Source organism: Physeter macrocephalus, chromosome 10 (genome assembly GCF_002837175.3).
Source record: "Physeter macrocephalus isolate SW-GA chromosome 10, ASM283717v5, whole genome shotgun sequence".
In the NCBI taxonomy this organism is placed as follows: domain Eukaryota; kingdom Metazoa; phylum Chordata; class Mammalia; order Artiodactyla; family Physeteridae; genus Physeter; species Physeter macrocephalus.
The window spans coordinates 42,442,668-42,451,802 of NC_041223.1; the positions used below are offsets into that span (position 1 = coordinate 42,442,668).

The 9,135-nt window shown below is 37.4% G+C and overlaps 1 non-coding gene across 1 annotated transcript; it reads right to left on the bottom strand.

The window, feature by feature from the left end:
• Nucleotides 1-4,072: 4,072 nt before the first annotated feature.
• On the bottom strand, nucleotides 4,073-4,136 carry LOC112064654 (U7 small nuclear RNA). The gene has a single exon (XR_002891587.1). It is a non-coding gene; the product is annotated as a U7 small nuclear RNA (small nuclear RNA).
• Nucleotides 4,137-9,135: the final 4,999 nt, after the last annotated feature.

A 9,135-nucleotide genomic window follows, 5' to 3' on the forward strand; every position in this document is an offset into this window, starting at 1 on the left:
GTGATTCAGACTGAGGGTGTAGGACAAGGGGTTGGCAATGTCTCTAACTCACTCAGGAATCTGCAAGTTTCTTGCTTGCTTTTATCTATCACTAGGGTTTGAAGCAAGACTCATCATATTTAAGGTGAAGCAAATTTAGATGGAGAATTGATACAGGGTAGAATTCAACTTATTTTGTCTCTAAACAAAAGAGGCTACACTTTCTATTTGGTCAGCTGTGGATTAAATGTTATTAAGGTGCAGGGGTCACATACCAAATTTAATTTGCTTCCACAAGAAGATCCACACACAAAGAACTGTACTTAACTACTAAAAATACTGTAACAAGCAAATTTAAATGACTTTTTATAATTCAGTGTTCTTAGGAAGAGTATTTTGATAGTAAATATTTTAAAACTTGTTGTAAAGAGCTAACTGCAGTTTGTGAAAAATTTATACTGAAGTAAAGAGAAAAAAGCAAACTCAACATTGACCTTCACATTTTTAAGTCAAATTTTCTAATGACATGGAGAATTCAGAAGAAAATTTAAATTGTTCATTATCAAACCATCCAAAAATTTTTCATTTTTATCAACATGTTGATGTGATTTCTCCCATTCTTTTTCTCTGCTCACTTTTGAAAATATTCTTAATGATGTAACAATTAACTTTTATATCTTGTTTTTCTACTAATGTATCATTATAAAACACTCTCCATATTAAAAACTCTTTGTAAACATAGTTTTAATAATTCCATAATATTATATCTATGTACATAATTCATTTAACCATGACCAGTTAGGCTACTGGCAATAGTTTACTTTTTATACAAATATTTTATGTATTCAAATTTGTTAAAATTTCTGATTATTCCCTCAGTATAGCATTAGAAAAGTAATACATTTTACCATTCTTTTTATTTTGAATTTTTGAATTTTATTTATTTTTTTATACAGCAGGTAGGTGCTTATTAGCTGATATCCCCTCTCCCCAATACTCTACTCCTCCCTTCTCACCCACCCTTCAATCAGCCATGCAAGCAGTTGCAACCTGTGTATCACTGCCTCAGAGAAATGATATAAGAGCAGAAAGAAAAAAGTAGTCCTTTGCTGGCTTCTGTGTTTCCATAACTGAGACCCTCACAGCATATACCAGAGATTTGAGAGAAAATATGATGAATAAAGGCAAGGCTTCCTTCTCCCATGTCTCCTTCAGCTAGAGAAAAGGTTTCCTGGTCTTGAGCAAGGGGATACAGTCAGAGGGAAAACAAAGAGAGTGTACAAATGGTGTTTTCCAGAGAGAAGGCACCAGACCTGCTTTCTAGGCAGGTCCTAATAAAGGCTTTTGAGGTCCAAGAGGAGAGAGAAAAGAGAACAAACTGAGGGAATACAAAGGGGCATAAAGGAATTTGGGGAATGATGGATATGTTTATCATCTGGATTGTGGCAATGGTTTTGTAAGTGTATTCATAGAGCAGAAAATATCAACTTGTACACTTTAAACATATGTAATTTATTGTTTGTCAGTTATACTTTAATAACATTGATGAGAGACATAGAGAGAGAAAGAGACCTGCATCAATTCCAAATAGATCCTCAGGGAGGATACAGAACCCAGAGAATAAATGGCTGCCTGGTGGTATGTCTCGACGAATAGGATCTTAAGCAGCCTGTCAGTTTCCAGTCTCTCTGGGTAGTAAGGGAGACAGAAAATGAACATTCTGTACCCAGAAGTGGCAGAGAAGCAGCAAAGAGAGCTGCCTAGAGTCATGTGGGTAAGGACAAAAGACATTTCCAGGCCAGCGTGTGGACCACCAACCAAGCAGCTAATGGAGCAAAGGCCATTTCAGCAGATGCCTGTGTGGCCAGATTACAGCAGGGACCCTCTGCACACCCCCTCCCAACCCTACTCTCTAGTTTTGGCTCAGGTTAAACTTTCTGGAACTCTGACACAACCCTGGGGTCCTTCTCTCGGGAGAAAGAGAAATCTCTGAATTCACTGACATTTAGTTTCTGCTACTCTGGCAGAAAAAGGCTTAAAATAGAAATTGGGTAGTTATAGATGAATAGATACTGTTGTCCCTCAGTCTCCGAGAGAGACTGGTTCAAAAACCCCCTGAGGACACCAAAATCTGTGGATATTCAAATCCCTTATACAAATAGTGTAGTATTTGCATATAACCTAGCACATCCTTCCCAACACTTAAATCGTTGCTAGATTACTTACATAATATCTAATACAATGTAAATGCTATGTAAATAGTTGCCTGTGATCAGCCAATTCAAGTTTTGCTTTTAGAACTTTTTAGCATTTTTTTAAAAAATATTTTTGATCCACAGTTGGTTGAATCCACCGATGCAGAACCTGGGTATACAGAGGGTCAACTGTATACATTTCTTGTATATCTCAGTTCCAAATTCCATGACTCCAGGCTGAGACATAGTCCTTCCCTTCCTAGAGCAATACTGGAAATCAGAAGAGTATGAATGAGAATGTAAGAACAAGGGTAGGTGCTATGACAACACTGCACAACTATCACCTAGTTTGATATCTAGTACATAATTGTACTTAATACGTATCCGTGGAATATTCCAACGGATGGATGGGCAAACTCAAGTATACAATAAATCGTTGTTAACCATCCAGAGGAGCACATGATAAGTGCAAAATGAGTGGTTTTAGAAGTAAGTGCAATAAAGAGAGACTGCTAAGGGCTGAAGTCACCACTGATTTCTTCACAGGAGGAGAAAGAACTGGAGATGGTACTTGAAGATTGAGTAGAATTGGTTCAATAAAGAGATAGGATGAGTAGAGAATGTGGGTGGGTAAGCCAGGGTGCAGGGAGGCTAAAGGGGTCACAACTCAAACTAAAGTAAATTTGATGCCAATCCGATGTACTTTCTTCTATAGTCTTTTCTAAACATAGTATGTGGCAGGGATCTGATGACAATATTTGATGAATGAAGGATGGATGGATGGAGTGGAAGAATGTTAGGAATAAACTTTTTTTTTTCCTAGTAAAAAGAATTGGGTTTGAAATCATGAGACAATTTAGTCTATACCTAAAGTTTAGTTTTTATTTTTTTTAAATGCTCTTAACTTTTATTCTAATAGCAGACTAGATACTTATGGAAGATTTCACAATATTTGAAATTACGTTTAATCAGCCTTAGACAGTTTTTTTTAAACCTGGAATCCAAACTGTTCAAGGACTTATTGGGTAAACTCTTTCTAACTCTGCCCACCTAAAAAGAGCTCTAAGTCCATATCATTATTTCAATAGCAGTTCTGCAATAAGTTAATGTTGTGTTACAATTTACTAACCTCTCTCACATATGTTGTCTCATTTATTCCTCACAATACGACCTCTGAAGTAAATCTCCATTTTTAGACATGTTAAAACAGAGACGCAGCAGGCTTACTTCCTTCCTTCCTTCACCAGCCAATAAATGGTGTCAAACAATAATCAGTACCAAGGCTGCAAATAACAAAAGAGTTTTACTTGTGGTCTTAAGAACTGCAATTCAGGAGACACAGATTCCAGTAAGACACAGATTTCAGTAAGACTGAAAGTGCTCTGGGGAAGAGGAAGAGTCAGGGGCTTATAAAGGCAAAAAGTCCCAAGGTTATTAGAGTTGCCCAGTGAAAAGGGTGATTGACTCTGACACAAGTCAGAAAGTATTTATCCTTAAGGAATGATAAGTTATTTGGGGGAGGGATACGATAAGCAGATAGGCTATCTTGAGTTATTTTAGGGTAAGGGTCCAATCCATACCTTGAGTTTCTGGCAGACCTTCAGTGGTCAAAAGGTCAGATTCCTTCCAGGTTGAGCCATGCATAGGTCACACTTCCTCAGCGGCCTCCTGGCTCCATTTTAGAAAGAGTTCTCTCAGCGATACTGACTTCTTTTTTATTTTCCTTCCACAATGGTTAACACCTAGACCCACACCCACGCCTCTCCTCAGCACCATCTTGCTTTGCTACTGTCACCTGAAGTCCGTACAGAATGAGAAAAAAATGCCAAACTGTTGAACTGTGTACTGAAGGAGAGGATATAATGGTGAGTTAACATATTGAAGGATTTTTTTCTTCATGGGGTGTTTTCCAGTGCGGACGGGAAAAACTGCTAGACAAATTCTAAAAGAGCTGTAACACTAACATATTGAAGGATTTTAACCCTGACAAAACATTAGTTGTCATTTGAATAAAAAGAAAATCTCTACTCTTTTAACTGGAAGGGAAAAGTGTTCTTAGCTACTCCATATTCATTATGTATATTTGGGGGAGCTTCTATATAATCTCCCACAAAGTCTCCCTCCTATTTTAAGTTCTCTCCCTGGAGCTAGAATGCTAGAGAAAAACTGTTATGGAAAAAATAATTAAGCTTTCTCGCAGAGCAAATCCCACAAAGTTATGTATCATAAAGAAAAACTCTAACCCAATGTTTTTCCTACCTGAGAGTGTTAGGGAACCATTGACCGAAACGGCCTGCCTTGGCCAGGCACGATGATAACCGTTTGCGCGAGCTGTCTCACCACAGGAGGCCGGGATTAGGAACACTGGTGCTGCAGCTGAAAACTAACCGGGAGAATTCGGGAGGGGCCAAGGGAGGGAGGAGACGCCAGCCCAGGATACAGGCCAGCCTCCCAGAAACGCTCACCCTGGAATCCATCTTGGCCGAGAGATGCGCGCGCCACCAGGAAACTCAGACCGGATATGGGCACAAGCAAGATGATTGGCCAGAGACAACCCGGAAAGCTAACTCCATTAGCATTAAACCTGAGACTGCGAGCTAGTGGCAGAGCAGTCCTCCTGGGTTCCCTCACGCTGCTGGTCTCCACGCCAGCACCCCTTCCCAATAAAGTCTTTTGCTTTGTCAGTACAAGTGTCTCCTTGGACAGTTCATTTCCGAGTGTTAGACAAGAGCCTACTCTCGGGCCCTAGAGGGGATCCCCCTTCCAGTAACAAAAGTACTAATTTAATTTTACAACAGAACAGCTTTAGGGATCTTAAGAGCAGGATCAGGAGGGAGAAGAGGGCCCACCTAGCTGATCCTCTTACCCCCTATTGATACAGGTTTGTTTCATAATAAGAATTATTTTGCACTTTGTGGAGTCTGGTTTTAAATGTTTCAAATAATAAAGCTTAGGCCACTTAGAATGGAAGAGTCTGTTTTGCAAATACTAATTAGTTTTAGTTCTCTTTCTCCCTTCATGGGAAATGAAAGTTGGGGTAATTTTTCAGGGTAAAATGAAATGTTAGGTGTCATAAGGCAGTCACAAATGGCTGGCATTTGGTACTTTTCAAACTCAAGTATTTATAAACTGCAAACGCTTTATCCTTCCCACTTCTTCCACTTCTTTCTCTCTCCTCTAGTCACACTGACATGGTAACCATGTTCACCCAAAAGAGATGACATATGAAAATGTTAATTTGAGAGATTGTATTGACATCACTGTGGAAAAAATATGTTTTAAAAGTTACTGATACATGGTGCCAGGCATCTTGATGCCTTTTGCCACAAAGCAGAACTGCATATTCGCAAATATATGCAATCTGTTTCAAAGGTTTATTTATTCATCTGATACCTGGTTGTTAAAGGAGAATCACAATTGAACAGTACACTCACACTCTGATAGGCCAGGCTACTACTCCCACATTCCCACAGCAGGCTCCTGAAGTGAGAACTTTGACATTTCTATTTTGATACCGTCAAACATTTCTATTTTGATACCGTCATGTCCATGCAGCCTCATTGACACAATATGTCAAAATGTACATTCACTGTTTTGTATTGCCAAGTAATTCCTGTGACCCATCTCTTTGACTCTCACTCAATATTTAACCCTTCCCCTGATTATGGGGCATTTTCACCTTCTAGCTGATCCATGTGTTCATTGTTTACGTTTGTAAAAATTCTTATATTTCTTTCATTCTTAGAAGAAACCAAAAGTTGCTTTAATTTTAATCTTTGAGAAGCAGTTTAGCCCCTGAAGTTTGCTTGTTGTCTATCCCCCAAACAATCATTTAAAAAAAGCATATACTTTACCAAATCGTGAGAGGACTGTTAGAGAGTTCATTGAGATTTCCTGGGCACTTTGGAATGGAGAATAAGAGAATATATTTTGGAAGTCTGCCAAAAGAAAAAATAAAAGCTGTCCATGCTCTAGATTTTCAAATAAAAAACAAAGAACCGTTATCAAGCAGGCAAATCAAATTATTAATTGAAAGTAAATGTAACAATATTATTTGCAAAATATTCAAGATTCACATGAGTTCTCACATATTAAGTGACTAGTTAATACCTTGCTTAGCATGGTTAAGTCATCCTTTCTGAGATGAGCAAGTTCCGCACACACCTAAGTCCGATTTTATGCAATTTGCCTATGTAGCAGGTTTGAATTTTACTTGGTCACATAACTCAAGTGTGCATGAAGAGCTGATTTCTTTACATCTTTACAGTTAAACTTTTCTTTAACTCACAGTCTCTATTTTTGCTAAATCTTGTGAAGTCATCATCTCTGTCATTTCTCTCCTCCTCCCAGTTGTGTGTCCTCCTTCCATCCACCAGCCCTCTCACTCACACCTACATTCACCTCAGTGCTCTGGAGATGCCTGCTTGCTCTCCACACACCTGTAGGGCTGTGTAGACCACTCCAGGTACAAATCAATATTATGAATGTGGACAAAAAATGTTGCCTGCCATATCAGTAAACAAAGGATGTTGCAGCCATCAAGTCATGAGCCACTGCAAACCCCCCACCCCAGTGCACCTTGAGGGAGTTAAGGACTGAGAAAACAGGATACTGGTCCTTGATAGCTAAGGTGCATATCAAAGGAATGATTTCAATGAATCCAGACTCTTGCATCTTCCCATACATAGAAAAGCGCTAAATTCATTGATTTGAGAGGTCTGTCTTTTCTTTAATTAACAGTAATCGTTTGATGTTCTGACTACCTGGTCTTTGTTGCAAAAACTCCTATGTATCCCGGCTCCTCCCTTCCCTCTTCAGAACAGTCCCTCAGAGCTATCTGAGAGGCTGTCTCCTGGCTTAAGTCCTCAGTATGTCCGCCAAATAAAACATAACTCTCAACTTTTAGGTTGTGCCTTTTTTTTTCAGTTGACCTGCAGATACAAAAATAAGAGGGAGAGAAAACAAAAGAACATGGGGTTAGGCAATCAAGTAGTAAAAAGAAAAGCAGGTGTTTGGAGAGTGGCTGAGTCAGGTTAAAGGGCAGAGACTAGAGCAATTATTCCTGAAACCCTGTGGCTGAAGCCTCCAGGGCCTCCTCCAGGACCTGACCCTTTGTGCCTCCTGAGGCCAGACTGTTGGATTTTCCCTTCCATCCGTGCCCACACTACTTAACTCTCAACTATTATTATTGGGGACAATTTGAATCTCTATTGTTTGCAACCATAAAACCAAAAAGAAAAAAGAGACCCAAAACAGTTAGGATATCTACCTTGAAAGAAAAACAGCTTCTGAAAAACAGCAAGCCATTTCTTCCATGTAACCACCCAAAACTGTCCTCACAGAATAGTCTGCAAGTTCACCAAGACAAAGGTGTGCGTATGTTGTATAGCCTACGCTACATATTAGAGAAATTTCAAATAGTTGTCCTATCCATAAAACACCGTTTACCCAATTCAGACAAAATTCCCCTAATAATGTATCTTTGGGGGTATTTTTAAAGCCAATTTGCCATTATTCAGCCTCAGTAAAGCCATCAAAGTGTTTGATAATGAAAAGAAAAAGAAAACGTGCAATTGGGCAACTAACTATCATATTCGTTTTCAGTCCATCTCACTCCCGTTTTTCTGAAACACACACATACAAATCTTAATTCCTAAGGTTACTCTACAATCAGGAAACAAGATAAAAATTTTAAGTCTTGCAAAACTTAGGCAAAATTTCAAAACATGTTTGAAAATGTTGAAAAAACTATCAGAAAAATACATACTTAAACTTATTAATTCCTGTTGACAAATAAAAATGAGTACAATAAAGATCTCAATAAAATATGGCATATGCCATAGTAATTTGGATTTTATTTTAATAAAAATTGTTAACATGTTACAACACTGCTTAGAATAAGTTCAAAGTGTTTTCATTAGTTTTTTCTATGCATTTTTGAAAATGGCATGTTACATATAACAGTAATATATGTATATATATATGTATATATATAATATATGCACTACCAGATTTTCTTCTTAGTGTATTTCCAATTAAAAAATTATATGTATGTGTATATATATATATATATAACCTATTCTTTGGATACCTTAGACTAATTATGTAACTTTATTAATATTTCAGTAACATGTCTACACTCCCTTTATATATTTTAAAATATCCTACTCTTCCTTACTTTTAAGGTTTTACTTGTATACCAAGTTGAGAATTAACATCCACTGGATATTAACTATAAGGCTCTGTACAAATGTCATCATTATTGTTACTAAAATGTGGTTCCTGTCCCACAATTTTATTTACAATAATACAAATTAACACATTCCTTTATTATAAACATCTTAATGATTTTCAAATTGAGAGGTATTTCCAAAAGCCTCTGGACAAGAGATAAATGCATAATAGGCGTGAAAATAATTAGAATTCTTGTATCATCCTTGTTACTTGAATGTCTGGTTTAAGCTTTTCTACCCCTGACACACTAATTTAGCTACAATGCAGCAAAACCAGCATTGTGGTAATAGAATATTGATTGTACAGTGTTCAAAGACAAAGAACTTATGTTGTTGTACTTTTTATACATCCATGATATAGCAGCCCAATATCCATGGGTTGGATAATTTTCACAAAATGAACCCACAACCACTGTGCTCAATGGCGATTTAATTATGAAACAGTCAATCTTTTGATTAAACACTTTATCCCACATAAACCTAAAATATAAGTAACCAAGCTGGGCTTGGAAGAGTTTAGTACAAAAGCACAGTGAAAATATACTTACCAAGTTCAAGTATATTATTTTCCTAATTTTTATTACTAAGATTTTTATTCTCATTATGAACATTAGAAAGAATTTTCTCATAGAGATTCTAATCTCACAGGGATCAAGTATTAACTCCATGTAGTCCTTTTCCCAGCACAAAAAAAAATTAGGAGTAATTTTATCAAGGTGCCAAAATAT